Source organism: Cryptomeria japonica, chromosome 8 (genome assembly GCF_030272615.1).
Source record: "Cryptomeria japonica chromosome 8, Sugi_1.0, whole genome shotgun sequence".
NCBI classification, from domain to species: domain Eukaryota; kingdom Viridiplantae; phylum Streptophyta; class Pinopsida; order Cupressales; family Cupressaceae; genus Cryptomeria; species Cryptomeria japonica.
Window position 1 is genome coordinate 415,896,950 of NC_081412.1, and position 20,328 is coordinate 415,917,277.

Here is a 20,328-nt window from a genome sequence, read left to right on the forward strand (position 1 = left end):
CAAAATTAAAACCTTAAGAACTGACAATGGGGGGGAATACACATCAGGACTATTTAAAGACTTTTGTAAAAATTCTGGGATTAAGAGGGAGTTGACAATACCTTATAATCCACAACAAAATGGAGTAGCTGAAAGGAAAAATAGGACCATAGTAGAAGCTGCCAAAGCCATGATACTAGATCAAAATCTAAACTTGAACCTTTGGGCAGAAGCAACTAACACTGCTGTGTACATACAAAATAGATGTCCTCATTCACACCTTGAAGATAAAACTCTTGAGGAAGTCTTTACCAAGACAAAACCAGATATCAGCCATCTTAGGATATTTGGGTGTCTGGTCTATATTCATGTACCTAAAGAGAAAAGACTAAAACTAGAACCCTCTGGAAAAAGGGGAATACTTGTAGGATACAGTGAAACTTCTAAAGCCTATAGAATCTATGTACAAGGGCAGAGAAATATTGAACTCAGTAGGGATGTAATCTTCGAAGAAGATTTAGCCTTCAAAAGGGCCCAAGATACAATAGAACCTGAAATTCATAATCCTACTCCTAACCTAGAAGAAGAACCTACTCTTGAGCTTCAGAGGGAGTATCTTGAGGAAACTATAAGTGAAACACAAGACCCACCTATAGATAATTGCAAGAAAAGACTACTATGGGCGACCAAAACTGTAGCAGAAGCTCAGAAGTTCGCTGCTCCTTCAGGGAAAGCAAGAGGCCTAATAAATTCATCAACTATGTTGCACTTATGAATGATCTCTCTAAAGCTGAACCTAACAATGTTTTAGATGCACTCAAACATCAAGTATGGATAGATGCCATGACTGAAGAATATCAGTCCATTATGAAGAATGATGTTTGGGAGATTGTTCCTAGGCCAACCAAGAAGTCTGTTGTGTCTTCTAAATGGTTGTTTAAAATCAAGCATGCTGCAGATGGCAGTATTGAAAAACACAAGGCCAAATTTGTAGCTAGAGGGTTCTCACAGAAGGAAGGAATAGATTACGAAGAAACATTTGCACCTGTTGCCAGGTACACATTAGTAAGAGTTGTCCTAGCTATTGCAGCAGCAAAGGGGTGGAAGGTACATCAAATGGATGTTAAGACAACATTCCTAAATAGCGAGATCATGGAAGAAGTCTACTTAGAACAACCTGAAGGGTTTGAAATTCATGATGTAGAGTCTCATCTGTGTAGACTCAAGAAAGCTCTCTATGGGCTCAAACAGGCTCCCAGAGCCTGGCATGAAAGAATTGACACCTATCTCTCAAAGCTGAGTTTCTCTAAGAATGATGCAAATCCTAATCTCTACCTCAAAAGAAATAAAGGTGATATGTTAATATTAATTTTATATGTTGATGACTTATTAATCACAGGAGATGATCACCTAATAGATCAATGCAAGAAAGATCTATCCACAGAATTTGATATGAAAGACTTGGGGCTTCTTCATTACTTCCTAGGATTGGAAGTATGGCAAAATTTTGATAATATTGTACTGAACCAAGGGAAGTACACCTTGGACATATTGACAAGATTTAGAATGCTAAACTGCAGACCCATGACCTCTCCTATGGAAACCAACTTCCATAAACTTAAAGAAGCAGCAGCAGAATCAAGACCTACTGACCCCACTCAATACAGGCAGATGATTGGGTCCCTGATGTATCTAGTAAATACAAGGCCAGATATCTGCTATGCTGTTAATGCCTTAAGTCAGTTCATGTGTGAACCTAAGGAGATACACCTAGTTGCAGTAAAGCATATAATGAGATATCTACAAGGTACCCTAAAGCTTGGTCTTAAATATGAAAAGGTTGATGGATTTACAGATTCAGATTGGGCTGGCAGTGTAACTGACAGAAAGAGCACTTCAAGGTGCTGCTTCAGTTTAGGGTCAGCCATGATATCCTGGATCAGCAGAAAACAATCTTCAGTAGCTCAGAGTTCCACAAAGGCTGAATATATTGCAGCTTCAATAGCTGCCCAAGAAGTAGTATGGCTAAGGAAATTGCTCGTGGGATTATTTGGAGAACCTATGAAACCTACAGTCATTCAGTGTGATAATCAAAGCTGTATAAAACTCTCTATAAATCCAGTATTTCATGACAGGTCCAAACATATTGAGATTCCATATCACTATGTACGAGATATGGTTGACAAGAATGTGATAAAGTTAGAATATGTGTGTACAGGAGATCAAACTGCAAATATTCTAACCAAACCACTTTCCAGAGTGAAGGTTGATCACTTCAGAAAGGGTTTAGGTATGATAGAAAGGTAATCTGCTTTGTAATCTATACTTACATATATTTAAGATGTTTAATGTGTAAACTTCTTTGTCATGTTTGGACTATCTCTTGGTTTCTTGCCACCTGTGTTCATATCTAAGAGGTGACAATCTCTCAGATACTGAACACTTGTATGTAGACATCATAAGGTGACGATCTTATGATAGTCAAACCAGTAATCATGTTGGATCACTGGTAAGTCATGGATGTGCCATGACTATGTTGTGATATAACATTTGTACAAATGTTATTGCATTATCACAACTTGGATATGATGAGAACTTAAGCACTTCTCATATGGTTATCCTTGTATTGCGTGTTAGGCAATACTGATATCACGTGTAGGTGATATCTCAACCATTGATCATGTTGGATCTCTGGTAAGTCATGGATGTGCCATGACTATGTTGTGATAAACATTTATAAATGTTATTGCACTTATCACAACTTGGATATGATGAGAAACTAACCTTTCTCATAGACTTATCCTTAAGTATTGCGTGTTAGGCAATACTGATATCACGTGTTAGGTGATATCTTGATGAATCTTACAGATCACATGTTTTGGTGATTTTTCACATGATCAGGTGATGATTCTCTTACTTTTATTACATGTTAAAATAATACTTTATGTCACATTCTCAGGTGATGTTCTTCTATTTTGTATCATATGTCTTGATGGTACTTCTCATGTATAAATGATTTTTGCTGACTGACATTATCTTAGTTATGAAAAGGAAATGTGATGCAGGTTGCCTTATCTATCTTCCAAAGCTAAGAGGGAGTGTTAATGCATGGTAGCTTATGCAAGATAAGATCTTCCTAACCTTCCTTGTTCTGTTATTTATCTACATGCTTCATGTCTGATTTATATTGCATATGATTATCGGATTGTACAAACATTGCTTATCATTATGCTATCGGGCTAACAACCCGATAGCATATTAATTTCAATTTTTAATTGGCATTAATATGCTATCGGGGTTTTAACCCAATAGCATATTAAATGCTATAAGTTATCGGGTTAAATTCGCCGATACATACTTGCTATCGGGTGCATAAACATTGGCACCGATTCACATCTGTTATCGGGCTTAATTATATCGACCATATTTGTTATTGGGTTTAATGAATACACCGCTTCATTTGGCATTAACATTGGTTAACAAATGCACCAGTTGGATTATATACATCGTGCACTTTGAATCATCGGTGTTTATATGAATTGATTCATTATATTGATCAGTCATTATATTATGATATTACAATATGCTATTGGGCGTTTTTTGAATCGATAATCAGCATTGTGTTAATGGTATAATTGTAAAGGCATCGATCAATGGGTGCATTGATCGGTCATGCCTAAAAGGCATGACCGGTCAATACACCAATTGACCGGTTGCCTAAATGATATATATGCCAATTGAATTCATTTGGAGAAGACAGAAAAATTAAATGATCTCTCTCCTTCAAACCTGCAGATAAAAATCAGAATTATTAGACATTGACATAATTCCTCATATCCATATATAGCATTCATAGTTCATAACTTGTTCTTTAATTGAAATTGAAATAACTTTAAAAATGTAAAGAGCTGATGCCAATAGCTAACAAGATGAGAGGGGGGGGGTGAATCATACAAACTTAAACTTCCATAAAATCAATAGATTCAACCTCGGTAACTTATACTTCAGCAACTTAATCAAAAACTGCTAAACCTGCAAACTTATGAACACATAATCATAATAACACTCATAACACCAGATTTAACGTGGAAACCCAAATAGGGAAAAACCACTGTGGGATTTCGGACCCACTAAGAAATATACTCTTCTAAAGTATGCTTGGTTAAAAGCAAATCCTGTTAAAGATTACAAACACATTGCTAGATGTGACCCGGTTAAGGGATTTCCCTCAGATCTATTAGGATCTTCACTTTGTTAGAAGTGACTTTGTTAAAGTATTTCAAACACTCACTTAGAATGTTACCTTGCTAAAGGGTTTACATATAAGACTGTTTAGTCCACTCGGTTAAGAGATTTTCTGTCACTTACAAAATAACAGTAATAAAACTATATCTGCAACTTCACATCTAAAATGCTAAAACAGATTCTTATTTGCTCAAAACAATCTAGTCATAGGACTTATCTTGTCCCTCTGCTGGGCTTTCTACTCTGTTATTCAAACAAGTCTTCAATCTTCTATGCTTGGTAATCACTATGTAGCATCCTTGTGCATACACTTGCCCACATATATTGTTTATTAACAATTTCTTATTTATAAACAATTGCTAACCGCTAAATCTCCTTGATCACATTTCCCATGATCAATCTTAGCCATCAGATCTTCAAACTTGACCAGGTTCAATGTATCCTTCTGATCTGAAAACGTTTTACCTTACCTCAGGACTTGCATTCTCTTCTTGGAACTTGCATAAGGTTATTGCGGTTCAATCTACGCTGTAAATCTTCCTGCCAATTTTCCTTTGCCATAGATCCTTAACAAACTTCATGCACGGCATACCAATCATTTATACATCTCTAGCTAATCATTGTCCTTCATTAAATAATGTTTTTATCCATCCCATGCGCACTGTCATAACTCGGTTGCAACTCGGTAAATACTAAACTTTACTCGGTAGACATTTTGCCTTCATTAACCAATATCGATAACCTTAGGGTTTACCGACTAGGTTCCTTGCTCGGTTGCATAGTATAGTATTAACCTTACAATCAACAACATATGTAGGATATCAAAACAATCTAAACATCATGATCTCATAATTGTCTAACTCGGTAATAGTTGCCCATTGAATAACTTATTACATTCTTTCTGTGTCTTTTACCGACATCTTAATTCTCTTCTAATCAATCTTCTCAAGATATAGCAACATCATACTGAATTAGATAATCAATTTCTTGACATCAATGACAAAATAATGTTATAAAGATAGTTATCATCCTTCTTCAGTGATATCAATAATCTTCAACAACCTTCTCAATATCCTTATTGAATATCAACAATCTTTCTTACTGTAATGCCAACAATCTCCCCCTTTGGCATTGATGGCAAAACCAACAATTAAATGGTAATACCAACAAGATATTCAAATTGATTCAGATTCAGATTGCTATTAAACTTCTCCTTTTATCCTTGATCTGTTGTCTTCTGAAGTCTTCTCCATTTTGCAATCTACTCCCCCTGTCATTAGTCTTCTGTTATTTCCATCATTCAGGGCTTTACCATAACCATTTAGTCTTTCAACCATTTAGTCTTCTCCCCCTTTGACAACAATGCCAAAAAGTAAAAGAACTAAATCATGATTTCTTCCTCTGTGAAGTGATTTGCTTTGCTGTGTAACATCTCAGTCTCGGTCAGATCAACTTGTCTCTATTCATTTTTCCTGCACACTTTTAGAAAACCTTCTAAAGTGCATAAATCAGCATCAATCCACACATAATATTCTGTAGATTCATCGAATTGATGCTTTCACCGAACTCGGTTAGTGAGTAGAAGATAGGGGTAGGACCCCTAACTTGCTTCTGAAATACTCAAAAGTGTCCCTTGGCAGTGGTTTTGTGAAGATGTCTGCTAATTGCTCCTTTGAACTGATATATTCTAGCACAACTTTCTTCACTTGAACTTCTTCTCTAAGATAGTGATACTTTATAGATATATGCTTTGTTTTAGAGTGCATCACTGGATTCTTTGAAATGTTAATGGCACTAGTATTATCACAGAATATAGTTACTGGCTCGGTAACTTTCTCATTTATATCTTCTAAGAGTTGTTTGATCCATGCTATATTGGTACAATTCAATGCTGCAGCAACATATTCAGCTTCTGCTGTAGATTGAGAAATACATCCTTGTTTCTTGCTAAGCCAACTTACTATTCTTTCTTCCAAAAAGAAAGCTCCACCACTTGTGCTTTTTCTGTCATCTATGTTGCCTGCCCAATCAGCATCAGTATAAACTTTTAAATCAAAATTATTTCTCTTTTCATATACTAAGCCATAATCTTCAGTGCCTCTCAGGTATCTGAAAATTCTCTTGATTGCTGTCATATGGGTTTCCTTGGGATCTGCAGAGAATCTTGCTACAATACCTACTACATGTGCTATATCCGGTCTACTATGCACAACATATTGCAATTTTCCAATGATAGATCGGTAAAGTGTCTCATCAACAGATGCAGATTCATCATTCTTTGATAATTTACAGTTAGTAGTCATAGGAGTACTTTCTGGTTTAGAATCCTCCATTCCAAATTTCTTCAAGATTTCCTTTATGTACTTGGATTGAGTAATGAAAATCTCATCTTTCATTTGCAATATCTGTAAACCTATAAAATACTTTATCTCACCGATTAGTGACATCTCAAATTCTTTGCACATTTCATTTCCAAAGTTCTTGCATAAGGAGTCATTACCACAAAATATAATGTCATCAACAAATATGGCTGAGATCAGTATTCCATTGTCCTCATCTTTCTTCATGTACATATTGCTGTTTTCATTTGTCCTTATAAAACCAATCTTGATTAAATAAGAGTGCAATCTTTCATACCATGCTCTAGGTGCTTGTTTCAGACCATATAAGGCTTTGTTCAATTTGCATACCTGATCTTTACTCCTGTCTTCAACAAATCCTTCAGATTGTTCAATGAAAACTTCTTCTTCTAGTATACCATTCAAAAATGCAAATTTGACATCAATATACCTTGAAATTTTTGAAAGCAGCATATGCCAACAATGTTCTTACTCCCTCAAGTCTAGCCAAAGGTGCAAAAGTCTCACCATAATCTATTCCTTCTTCTTGAGCATAACCTTTGCAAACTAGTCTTGCTTTGTTGCGAATGACCTCACCTTTTTCATTTAGCTTGTTTCTGAAAATCCACTTAGTACCGATTATATTTTTGTCCTTTGGTCTTGGGATTAGTGTCCATGTGTCATTCTTCTTGATTTGATCAATTTCTTTTGTCATAGCATTTACCCAATCTTCACTGTTAAATGTCTCTTTTACTATTGTCAGTTCAAATTCAGAAATCAGACATGTGTTCTGTCTCAGTTTGTTTCTTGTCATCACTGGATCTTCTTTATTTCCTATAATCTGACTTGATGCATGATGTCTTCTGACATATATGGCTAATATAGGCTTGGTAGGTTCTGTATGATCTTCTTCATCACTCGGTAACTAGACATTATCTCATTTTCTTCAGCAGCTTTCTCGGTAGGATTTCTTGGTTGAACATAAACAAATTCTTCATAATCTTCTGGGTTTTTGGAATTTCCTTCATCATTTCTTTCTGCAAATTCATCAATTTTCACATTTGCACTTTCCACTATTTTGTTAGATGATTTGATCAGACATTTAAATGCTTTACTTCTAGAAGAATAACCAAGAAATGTTCTTTCTTCACTTTTCTGATCAAACTTTCCATTTCTGTCATCTTTGTGAACATAGCATCTACTTCCAAAGATTTTAAAGTAACTTACATTAGGTTTCTTGTCATACCAGATCTCATATGGTGTCTTCATAGTTCCTTTCTTCAGTTGAACTCGGTTCAGGGTGTAAACTGCAGTGCTGATTGCTTCTCTCCAAAATGTTTGAGATACCCTCTTTTCTATCATCAGGGTTCTTGCACAATCCACAATTGATCTATTTCTTCTCTCGGCTATCCCATTTTGTTGAGGTGTTCTCGATGCAGATACTTGCCTCTTTATACCATGATCATTGCAGTATAAATTAAATTCATCAGAAGTGAATTCTCCTCCTCTATCAGATCTAAGACATTTCAGTTGTCTTCCTGTTTCATTTTCAACTCTTGCCTTGTACCATTTGAACTTTTGAAAAGCTTCTGATTTTTCTTTTAAAAACATAACCGACATCATCCTTGAGTGATCATCCACAAATAATATGAAATATTTATCACCATAATAACTTTGAACTTTCATAGGACCACAAAGATCAGTGTGTACTAGATCTAAAATTCCTTTAGAAGTGTAGGACTTACTTGTAAAGCTTGATCTTGTCATCTTACCCATCTGGCATCCTCGACACATAGCATTCTCAGGTTTTTCAAGACTCGATAGTCCTCTTACTTGGTGCTTCTTACTTATTTTGATTAGATTATCAAAATTTACAAGACAAAACCTTTTATGCCATAACCAGGTATCATCTATCTTTGCATAAAGACACTTGTTCCAAGTTGAGTCAAGATGAAATGTATTACCTTTTGTTTGTGTCCCGGTAGCAGCTAACTTTCCATGTTTGTCATGAACTTTGACAATTCCTCTTTGAAATTCTATTCGGTATCCTGTATTGTTTAGCTATGCTACACTCAACAAATTGTATTTCAAACCTTCAACCCAGTATACATCATCACATTTAGCATTGTCAAGAAGTGTTATAGATCCTTTACCTTTTACTAGACATGGTGCATCATTACCAAATCTTACATAGCCTCCATCATAGTCTTCTAATTTAACAAACTTGTGTTTATCCCCTGTCATATGATGTGAGCATCCACTGTCTATGATCCAAGAATCATTATTATTTATGTGAGATATTAGGGCTTTTTCTTCATACCTTTCCTCATCAAATCCATCTTTAATAGCCACATAAACAACTTCCTCAGTATCAGTTTCATCAGATTCGTCATCGTTGGATTCCTCATCTGCTACTAGACATGTCTTTCTATCTCTCCTTCTGAAGTCTCGGTGTCCTCTGTATTGGTTATCTTTCTGCCTGTTATCTCGGTATTCTCTCTTTTCACTAGATTCTTTGTCAGGGTAGTTAGAAGCCATATGTCCTATTTTATCACAATTGAAACATTTTAAAGGTAGCTTTCCTTTATACTTACCTTTTCCTCTCGACAACCTTCTGGCTAATAATGCTTCAAATTCTTCTTGCTTCTTGATTTCCTCATACAGTTTGTGCACTTTTTCCATGTTCTTGCGAAATCTTTCACTTGCTCCACTGTGATCCCCTTCAGAGCACTTACTCATTCTATCATTGTAATCATCACATTCACCAATATGAAAGGAATTGAATGCAGATTCTACTTTATTTACCGAAGACCCACTGTTATCAAAATTACTTAACTCAAATGCATGTAGCTTACCAATAGTAGCATCCAAAGAAACTGGCATGTTAGGTACAGACCTCAATTCATTGATTGCAGAGACTCGAATAGCATAAGCTGGTAGAAGGGTTCTCAACAACTTACTTGTCATATCCTTTTTTTCAATAGTTCCACCTACTCCTTTAATTTGATTGACAATCTCCTTTAGTCTTGTACTTTATTGGCTTATGTTCTCACCTTCATTCATCCTCATGGATTCAAGTTGTCCTCTTAGACTATTTACTTTTTCTCTTTGAACATGTTCATCACCTCCATATACAGATATGAGCTTAGTCCACATTGCTTTTGCATCATTGCAGCCTTCTAGATCATTAAACTCTGAGTCGGTCAATGCTGATGTTATTTCAATCATAGCTTGAATATGTTCTTGCTTTGCCTTAATCTCTTCCAAGGTCATAGGGTTGGTGCTTAGTGCAATGTAATCATTCTCCAGATAATATGTTGCATATTCTCCAATTCCTGATAAATGCAACTTCATCCTTTTCTGCCATGTGGAGAAACTTGACTTGTTCAGCTTCGGTGCATCCCTTTTATACATCTTCGGCTCTTTGCCTCAAGTACCTTTAAACTTTTTCTTCCGGAGTCCTAAGCTCTGATACCAATTGTTAGTTCTAATACTTAATGTAAAGAGCTGATGCCAATAGCTAACAAGATGAGAGGGGGGGGTGAATCATACAAACTTAAACTTCCATAAAATCAACAGATTCAACCTCGGTAACTTATACTTCAGCAACATAATAAAAAACTGCTAAACTTGCAAACTTATGAACACATAATCATAATAACACTCATAACACCAGATTTAACATGGAAACCCAAATAGGGAAAAACCACCGTGGGATTTCAGACCCACTAAGAAATATACTCTTCTAGAGTATGCTCGGTTAAAAGCAAATCCTGTTAAAGATTACAAACACATTGCTAGATGTGACCCGGTTAAGGGATTTCCCTCAGATCTGTTAGGATCTTCACTTTGTTAGAAGTGACCTTGTTAAAGGATTTCAAACACACTTAGAATGTTACCTTGCTAGAGGGTTTACATATAAGACTGTTAAGTCCACTCGGTTAAGAGATTTTCTGTCACTTACAAAATAATAGTAATAAAAATCTATCTGCAACTTCACATCTAAAATGCTAAAGTAGATTCTTATTTGCTCAAAACAATCTAGTCATAGGACTTATCTTGTCCCTTTGCTGGACTTACTACTCTATTATTCAAACAAGTTTTCAAGCTTCTGTGCTCGGTAATCACTATGTAGCATCCCTGTGCATACACTTGCCCGCATATATTGTTTATTAACAATTTCTTATTTATAAACAATTGTTAACCGCTAAATCTCCTTGATCACATTTCCCATGATCAATCTTAGCCATCAGATCTTCAAACTTGACCAGGTTCAATGTATCCTTCCGATCTGAAAACGGTTTACCTTACCTCGGGACTTGCATTCCATTTTTGGAACTTGCATAAGGTTATTGAGGTTCAATCTGTGCTGTAGATCTTCCTGCCGATTTTCCTTTCCCATAGATCCTTAACAAACTTCATGCACGGCATACCAATCATTTATACATCTCCAGCTAATCATTGTCCTTCATTAAATAATGTTTTTATCCATCCCATGCGCACTATCATAACTCAATTGCAACTCGGTAAATACTAAACTTTACTCGGTAGACATTTTGCCTTCATTAACCGATATCGATAACCTTAGGGTTTATCGACTAGGTTCATTGCTCGGTTGCATAGTATAGTATTAACCTTACAATCAACAACATATGTAGGATATCAAAACAATCTAAACATCATGATCTCATCATTGTCTAACTCGGTAATAGTTGCCCATTGAATAACTTATTCCTCCCTTTATTCATCACATTCTTTCTGTGTCTTTTACTGACATCTTAATTCTCTTCTAATCAATCTTCTCAAGATATAGCAACATCATACTGAATCAGATAATCAATTTCTTGATATCAATGACAAAATAATGTTATAAAGATAGTTATCATCCTTCTTCAGTTATATCAATAATCTTCAACAACCTTCTCAATATCCTTATTGAATATCAACAATCTTTCTTACTGTAATGCCAACAATCATATGACCTTAAAATCTCCTATTTTTTTCTGTACATGTCTGATTCTATCATATGACCTTCCAATATTTTTGTATGCCCCAACACCACTATTCACATCTCCTCCAAAGTTCTCCCATTGTGTTGAAACAGTATTTGTCCCTGTATGATCCTAATTACATCTGCATGATGTACAACTATCCACACTATCATATGCCATAGGATCAGCAAAAATCTAGGCATGATGGGTTAAAAGAAGATTTTTAAAATCGGGAAAACCCTAGGTATGATGGATTAAACAAAGATTTTTACAAGGTTAGAAAGAGATTCTTACAAACAAAAAAATAAGCTATTTTTTTATAAAATAGCCTAAACAAATAGAGGGAGCAGTTGAAATGCTTCCCATGGCCAACTTGGCAAAGGAACATACTATAAGATTCTTTGCCAAATTGTAAACACCTTTTTTTTTTCCAGACTATAAATATTTCATCAAATAGTTTTCATGCATGTGAGAAATATATGGTTTCCCGTTTGTCTTCATTCTGCTGAATCGATTTCTGATGTGCAGATTTGGGCAGTACTTGGTTTGCAATGTGTTCACACAACATTCATAACAACTTGATATTTATTAACAAACACAATAGACATCTACAACAGATGGTAATCATATTATTTCATACAAATAAGTGTTGTGCATGAGCACTATTACAAAGAAATACAGTTATAGCTTTCTGACTCATAGATTACCCATAGTTGACCCCCTTAAGGAAGCTTGTAACTCAACAAATCTCAACATTGCAGACAAAGTTGAACAGCAGCTAGATGTAAGTCTGCACCTGAGTAATTTCTGCCTTAAAGTCTTCATGCCAATGGCAATGGAGATCTCCCAAAGTCCCATTCTATCCTTTGGTATACGGTATACCCATGCCACTTTCCACCATTCAAACACCAGAAAAATAAGCCATTCAACCCAGCAATTCCATTGGTCACCTGCTATAGTTGAGCGGCTATCACAAACAGTCCCAAATGCCTCAAACAGGAAGATCAATACCGTTCTAACTTCTTTGTCTCACGCCAACCAGAATATCAAGGGCAGCTGGCTGGAAACCCTTTAATCGTCCAAGCAAACCTTCTTTAGTCTTCCATGTCCTGCAATAGTACCAATCTCAACCAATCTCTTAACCTTGAGGTTCACAAATGTTTCCTATCAAACCCTCAAACTCTCAAAAACTCAGAACTTTGTCTTCTTTACAAGACAAAGTTCAAACTAGCGTTGTGGAGATGTTCATGGCATGTCAAAGAAAAGGTTAGTTGAGCTCACTTGAAGTTGTCTATTGTCTTGCATTCTTAGCATTCCTAAACCTTGCTCCTTTTGCATTTTTTTATCAAAGATCATTAGTAGTAGGGAAAGAGTGATATTGCAACATCATTCAAAGAATAGAATTCATTGAGCTTGAATTGAGAGAAACAATTGCCTAAGTCCCTTTGGAGGTATAGTAAACACATCACACCATTGAAGCTATCCAACACATTAAGACCCGACATTGTAAACCTTAGACATCTCAAGTGATCCTTTTTCATGTTCACCATTTGAGAAGTCTTTGTTCAAGAGAGGATAGAGTATTCAATACTTTATTCTGTGTTCAATCGTGCATAAAAAACACGTCAACAGTTCCAAGACCCTAACTCAATAGCCTATGGGAACCAATTGAATAAGGCTAAAGTTCCATTAACTCAACAGGTTAGGGAGGGGACATTACATGTAGTTGGTGCATTGCATAAATCAAAAGGAAGAACTCACCATTCATACAAACCTTTCCTAGTTTTGAAAGTGGTTTTCCATGTAATATCTTTCATCTGTACTTGATGATATCTTGATCTTAGATGCAATTTTGTGAAATACTTTGCATGTTACAATTGGTCCAACAATTTATCTATCCTTGGGAGAAGGATAATAGCTCTTGATAGTGATCTTATTGAGAGCACAATAGTCTAAGCACATCCTCTAGAGCTATCATTGTTTCTTATCATGACTATAGGTGATCCAAATGGTGAAGTAATAGGGTATATTATAATTTGTTCAAATAAATCTTGAAGTTGTTTCATTTCATTGTCTCCATCAATAATTGTCTAAACAATCTTATGTTGGGAGAAGAGATTCAAGAAGCAAATGAATCTCATGCTCTACCCCTTTTGAGGCAGGCATTAGTCTTGTGAAATACCACCTCAAAAGATGCCATTAATTATTTTAACCCCTCTATCTTCTTAATATTATGAGACATTGAAGAAACCCTTATTCCCTCGTCTTGTTTATCTTTCAAAAGAAAAAGACAAAACTGTTTGGTCTTTATGACAATCAATATTGCAGCATAAGTCTTCTTACCTTTCCATTTCTTGAAGGGTTTGCTTTCTTTTACTTGGAATGTTCCTCATCTTGTTGTTATCACTTTTTGGAAGATTTTCCATGATCTTTCTTCTTCTTCTCATTTTTGTAGTGTGCCAGCATGCAAGGCTCATCCAAAACTGCAAGCTTAGCATCAATGACCTTCCTTCTTAGGTTTGAATGCAACCTTATAAGGTATTTAGTAAGGTTATCTTCTTCTTGCAGGTCTATGCTAAGTAACATGGCTTGTCTACAAAAGTTGGTTGTGTAATCTTGAACACTTTGACCTCTTCTTTGCCTATTGTTGAGCCACTTTATTTTTTTATTGGTTTCATGATCACTTGCATAAAAATTCTTCCTTTGCAAATCCTTGAGCTATCCCAATTTTAGATTGCAAGTTTCTTTTCACACATGAAGAAAGATAGCTCTCACACCATACAAGAGAATGTCCACTCGTTTTCAAGTTAGGAAAAGAAATCTTGTGAGCTTAGCTCACATTATAGACACTGAAATACATCTCAATTTGCTTGATGAGTGTCAAATATCTTTGCTTTAAATTTTCTCTCAAAGGTTATGATGCCAACAATTCTTCTAAGCCCTACCACAAACTATTGGGGTTTCAACCTTGAGAGGAGTTCCAAATTTTACTTTGGTTTCTCTATATTCTCCTTTGCACTCATGGTTGTTCTTCTCTTATACATTGTTTCTAATACCAAATTTCTTGACTAGAGCCTACACTCAACTATTGGTAGATGACTATTTTTGGTTCATTTGAGCTATTGTTTGGCTATATGCTCCTGTTATTGAGCATTCTATTGTTAATGTTTCATTACTTGTAACTCTCTAGGTTTGTTACTCTTTCAAAATATCACGTATTCTTATTTCTCAATTCCAAGGGCATGTTCCAATCTTTTGATTTTGCCGGACTAATTATTCTTCACTTGAAGACATTAACTATCATACAAATCCACTTTCACTCACTCCGCATGGATTTTATCCTACTTTCATAACAAAATGATCTGTAATTTCCTACAAAACTATGCTTTGTGAATTGCAAATCACCAATTTATTACTACGCTATGTTATAAAACCATTATTTTACCCTTTTGAAAGCTTAAATCTATTCTTGTAAATTGAATTTATGCAAACGCAATGCACACACAACACTTGAAACTTGACCTAAGGAAACCCTAATTTCAGAGAAAAAACTCATCTGAGTAGGTGCTAATAGCAGTTTGCTAAAATCAGCACAAAGGTGGATTACAACTACATTAGTTGTTTCAATCCTCAACTTGGTTCATTGTGAACTGGAATGGTGTTCTTAGTGCTTTATAATGACATCTTACGCCTGTCCAAAACCTCCAAGAAGATTGAATGTACTCCTAACCTCCTCATAGTTGTGATAGGGTACTCTTGTGAATTAGATGCTTCCAAAACTAGAAATGGAATGTCAAGAGTTGCATCCTTTCAAATTCCCGATTTTCTATTTACATCTCAATGACTTGCTACCTACAACAGTATGAATTCATCATGGCATTCATGCATTCGTTAAAGTATCCTATTTGTCATAGTGTTCTAACAAATTGTTGCAGTTGACACTCATCCATTGTAGTATTCTGAAAAATAGCACAATAAATTTACACTAACCATGGTAGAGATGTTCACCAAGGTGATCCTCCATTCACAAAATGTTTTCACCACTTTTTCTAGCTAGCAAATTCGCCCATCATAAGTAGGTAGTTACACAAATCTAAATTTAGAAGAAAACACACATACTTGTTCCTTAATTCACCATGATCCTTTTCATAACACATATCCTTTCAGTTGGGTCAAAAAGGATGTGGAAATTCAAGTGACTAATAAATACAAGTTTACATTTCTTAATTAATCAAGAGCCTATTAGTGAGTTAAATGTGATTTTTCTTGATGCATTTGATGTAGTTTTAGGAAATCATTGATCTTAGAGATGGTATCTACATAAGGAGGGATGATAAATACAAATGGATCAAGATTGAGATCAAGTCTATTATTAACAGCGATCAAAGATATTCCAAGCATAATTAGAAAAATCAGTTTCAAACAAAATTTGGACTTGGACTCGGAACTCACCAAATAAAAATTACCTAAATGCACAGAGTAAGGTTAAATAATGAATGAGAATGATAAAAAGTAAATTTAGAGAAGACGTAAATTTATTTTGATCAAAACACTATCCCTCTGAATTAGGACTAACTTGGCCCAAAAAGTATAAATGGCATTCAATTACTTGGGATTTAATTCAAAGACTAAAAACTACTGAAAATTTCAAAATACATATTTTTGTTCAACCATTTTCAATCCAAGTAAAGGGAAACCAACACTTTGGTGTATCCCAGAAGATTTTCTTTTTTGGTTCATCCCTCTAAAACTATTAAGGACAGGTCTATTTTGTAATTGTTATATACATATATCAGCCTAACATCAACATTTCATCCATATGTTGTCCATTGTTCTTATTGGATTATTAATTGCTTTCTATGCGATATGTATAAGTAGAAGACAATGCAATCTTGTGAAAAGGAGAGAGACTAGTTTGAATGATGGACTGAAAAAGAGATGGTGAAAGTGACAAAGGTGACAAAAATTCATGCCTTGGGTGTTTAGACAGTCTTCGATGGCAAACACACTTAGAATAAGCATCTAGACTAAGATGCATGACCTTTTTAAGTGACAAAGACATGACAAAAGTGTGCTTGGAGGTTTGTGGATGTTCTAAATTATAGAGAGACATAAGATGCACACCAAATATGTCTACTGAGAAGAATAGAGCCATGGGGAACAATCAGCCTAGTGCTAGTGGCAAGTGCACCAAATATAAGTACCTAGTAGACTCTTAAGTGGCAAAGAATACATGTGGACATCATTAGGATTGGTACCTAAATGATGTAAGGAAACATTCAAGTGACATAAGAGGGTGAAAAGGACATCTAGAGAGGGAGATGGCATAGGTCAAGTGGTGCAAGCAAGAAGAGGCAATGTTCCAATTGCTTATGCTACCAACTATTTGAAGGTGTGATGGTGGCTCCAACAACATTTGATGCTCTAGTTTTCAATGTTCATTAGTGATTAGAATAGTCAAAATAGGATAAATGAAAGGTCTTTTCAATGAATCTATTTATACATTCTATGAAGTGTTCCTAGCTAGCGTTTGACTTACACAACTATTTGTATTTTAAAAGTAAAGTAGTCATGTGGCAATGTTGGTCATCCCAAAAGGACAATTTACAATACTAATAGGTATGAATGTTTCCTTGGTATATGTAGCTTCCTAGAATTTGAATATAATATCCTTGGGACATTTAATCCCCTCAAGGATCATATGAACAACATCTCTTTTTTCATCTACTTTGACGATATCTTGACATCCTTGATTAAGATGTCCTAGATTGCTAGCAACACCATGTAGTACCTAAGACAACCCCAATAGTTTGAAATATCCTTCAAACATCCTAGGCATGACGAGATGTTCATGATGACTTACCAAGCTTTTAGAAATAAAATAAAATGAATAAACATTATATTTAGATATAAATTTCAATGCAGGTCTTCAAAATGTCTAATAATGCTTAATTATGCAATTAGAAAATTAAAAGCTTTAAAATTCATGTATTCATTTCTGCAATTTTTTTATCATATATTTTTTTATGCCCTTCCCCATCCTTCGACCACGCTCAAAACCCAACAATGTTGTAATGTCCCCTATTAGGAGATAGCCTATTTTCCAATAATTAAACACATCTCATCATACTTATTATATTTTATTATGCATTTGTTAGCTCTAGGGAGCATTTAACATACATCATACAAGGGATAATCAACATAGCCAAGTCTAATTCCTAATCAATACTAATGATCAATCTTAGTGGAGATTGGGAAGTATCTTTGTGAGGGGACCAGAAAACCATCCTCCTCAAGTAGTGCCTTTGTATGATGTAGCATATGCCCATTCCACCACAGGCCTTATCCATTGCCTTTGTATGATGTAGCACATACCCATTCCACCACAGGCCTTATCCATTGCCTTTGTATGATGTAGCACATGTCCATTCCACCACAGGTCTATCTACCTTGCGAGGTATTAATGCCGCCTTTCCCTAACAATTCCGCATCCAATCCTAGCATAGGCATTAGCAGAAAAGCAAGGATTAGGCTATGAGTATACTAACTTCTCATGTATTATGAATATATATGAAATTAAGTATGACTGTCATACGTATTACAGTCTATATTAATATTACTACTAAATTCTGCATAAGAACATTATCAGGCTTCATATATTAAGCATACATATTCATCACATCCCCATGCATACCACCAAGAACAAAGATGTTACTGCCTGTAACTTAATAACAGTTCTGATCTGATCTGATCGATGGTGATGTCACTAGAGGCTTTTGATTCCTTTCCTTTATATCTCTCAATGTGAAGGAGAAGTCACACCTCTTCATCATGTATGCTCTTTGGCAAGAGACACACCATTTCATTATTAGCACCCTTTGAAAGAGTGCAACTCTTCATTATTTCTGCCCTTTGAAAGGGACACAACCTTTCAGAATCAGATATGCATTTCTTAATTATATCTGATCTGCACTTCTGATTCCCAAATTATCCCCCTCTCAAATAAGGTTATCTTCTCTCTTTTATATCTCATGTTTGAGGGAGTCGCAACTTTTCATTCCATGTCTTTTGACCATTCATTAACCTAATTAAATTTTAGTTATATTTAATTATATTCTTTTATATTTTTATTTTAATTCTTTTGCTTTTAATTTTTTTATACTTATTTACCATTAAATTCTATTTCAAAGTGGGGACATTACAAATATTTTTTCCAAACTGAAACACATCCACATACCAAAAACTCAAAGAAACTTGGGTATAATAGTTTTATAAGTTTCTTAAAAGGATTGGAAAGCTCTCAACCAATGGGTCATGGGGGAGGTTTCACGATGTCTTAATAACATTGGATTGTATCTACCAAGCATTTGTCCCTTGGATAGAAATCCTAGAATTAAGCACTTCTACGAGATGTATCACTGACCTAAGGGCATACAACCGACCTCTAGATGTGCATCCACTTCATATACATATGCATTTTAAACACACATTTGTATATGTATGCATGCCATGTATGTCTTCACATGTTTGCATATAGTGCATTACTTATTTATTGGAAGTGAGTTATTTACAAGATAATCACAAGGCAATCCCACATACAAAGAAACAATTTCCATAAGCTAAGAGCTTTAATATGTTGTTTATAATATTCTAAAGTTATTTTTCTAATGAATAGACTAGGGTAATTAACAAGACTAGAAAATGTTCTAAGGCATTTTTACAATCACTATGTTCATGCACATTTTCCTTTGTGCGGTTGTAGTTACTCTATTATGGACGTGAAAAAATGAAATTCATTGAACTTGGGATATGATTATGAATATACATACATGACTACCATTAGCTACAAATCATATTAATGGAAATCAAAGTATGTTAGAAGACAGGCTTCCATTTGTCAAGTGTTTTTTTTATGTTAAAAAATTATGTTTCAAATACATGGATTGTATCTTGTACCTTCATATTATGTTGGGTGTCTTAAGAATCATATGTATAATGTTACTACCGGAACTGGCAATTAACGAACTAGGAATTGGTAACCAAGCAAATTAACTCCCAAAAAATTGCTTCATGGGAAAAATCACAAAAACACCTTAAAAATCTCAATAGGTTATTGTTGTGACCATTTCACACATCGCCCCATTAAAATGGGGACCCCCTCTTTTTTGCTTCTGTTTTGCTTGTTCTTCTCTCTGCTTTTAGGATTTTGAGTGAGAGAGTTGGAAGCAGTTAGAAAGGAGTTAGTGAATAGAGAGTAGTTAGCTAGTTGATAGAATAGCAATTAGAGTAGAGTAGAGAGAGAAGGCAAAGATTGTTGCCAAGATGTTGTTGTAAGAGACTTGTAAAACTTCATTGAAGAAATGGTGAAATTTATGGGTCGATTCGACAATTTGCATGGTCTTTATACTTCTCATATTTGATTTCATGTTATTAGATGAGTGGAAGAAATGTGCTTGATTGATGGTGAAATTCGCATATCCATACTACTAGCAGTTTGTTGATTGCAGACTTGCCTTGTGTAGTCAACTGGAATTGTTCAGTTTAAGCCTAACTTCAATTATCGCTTCTTCATTGATATGCATCAGCCTGATGGTGTCTATGCCTGCAGTGATGATTTGAACATCATAAAGCTTTCCTTCGAAGATCGCACTAGCCTTGTGGAGATGGTCCTACGATGTCAAAACAAGACTTAGTTAGAATTTCATCAAAGATCATTCATTGCTCTTACATTCTTAGTATTAGGATTAGATTCTTTCCTCACCCTCATCTTTTTT

At 35.1% G+C, this 20,328-nt stretch overlaps 1 protein-coding gene across 6 annotated transcripts in view; it reads right to left on the reverse strand.

The window, feature by feature from the left end:
* The window catches only part of LOC131028551 (kinesin-like protein KIN-UB), a 190,666-nt gene that overhangs the window by 13,396 nt on the left and 156,942 nt on the right, over nt 1–20,328 (reverse strand). The window lies entirely within an intron of this gene.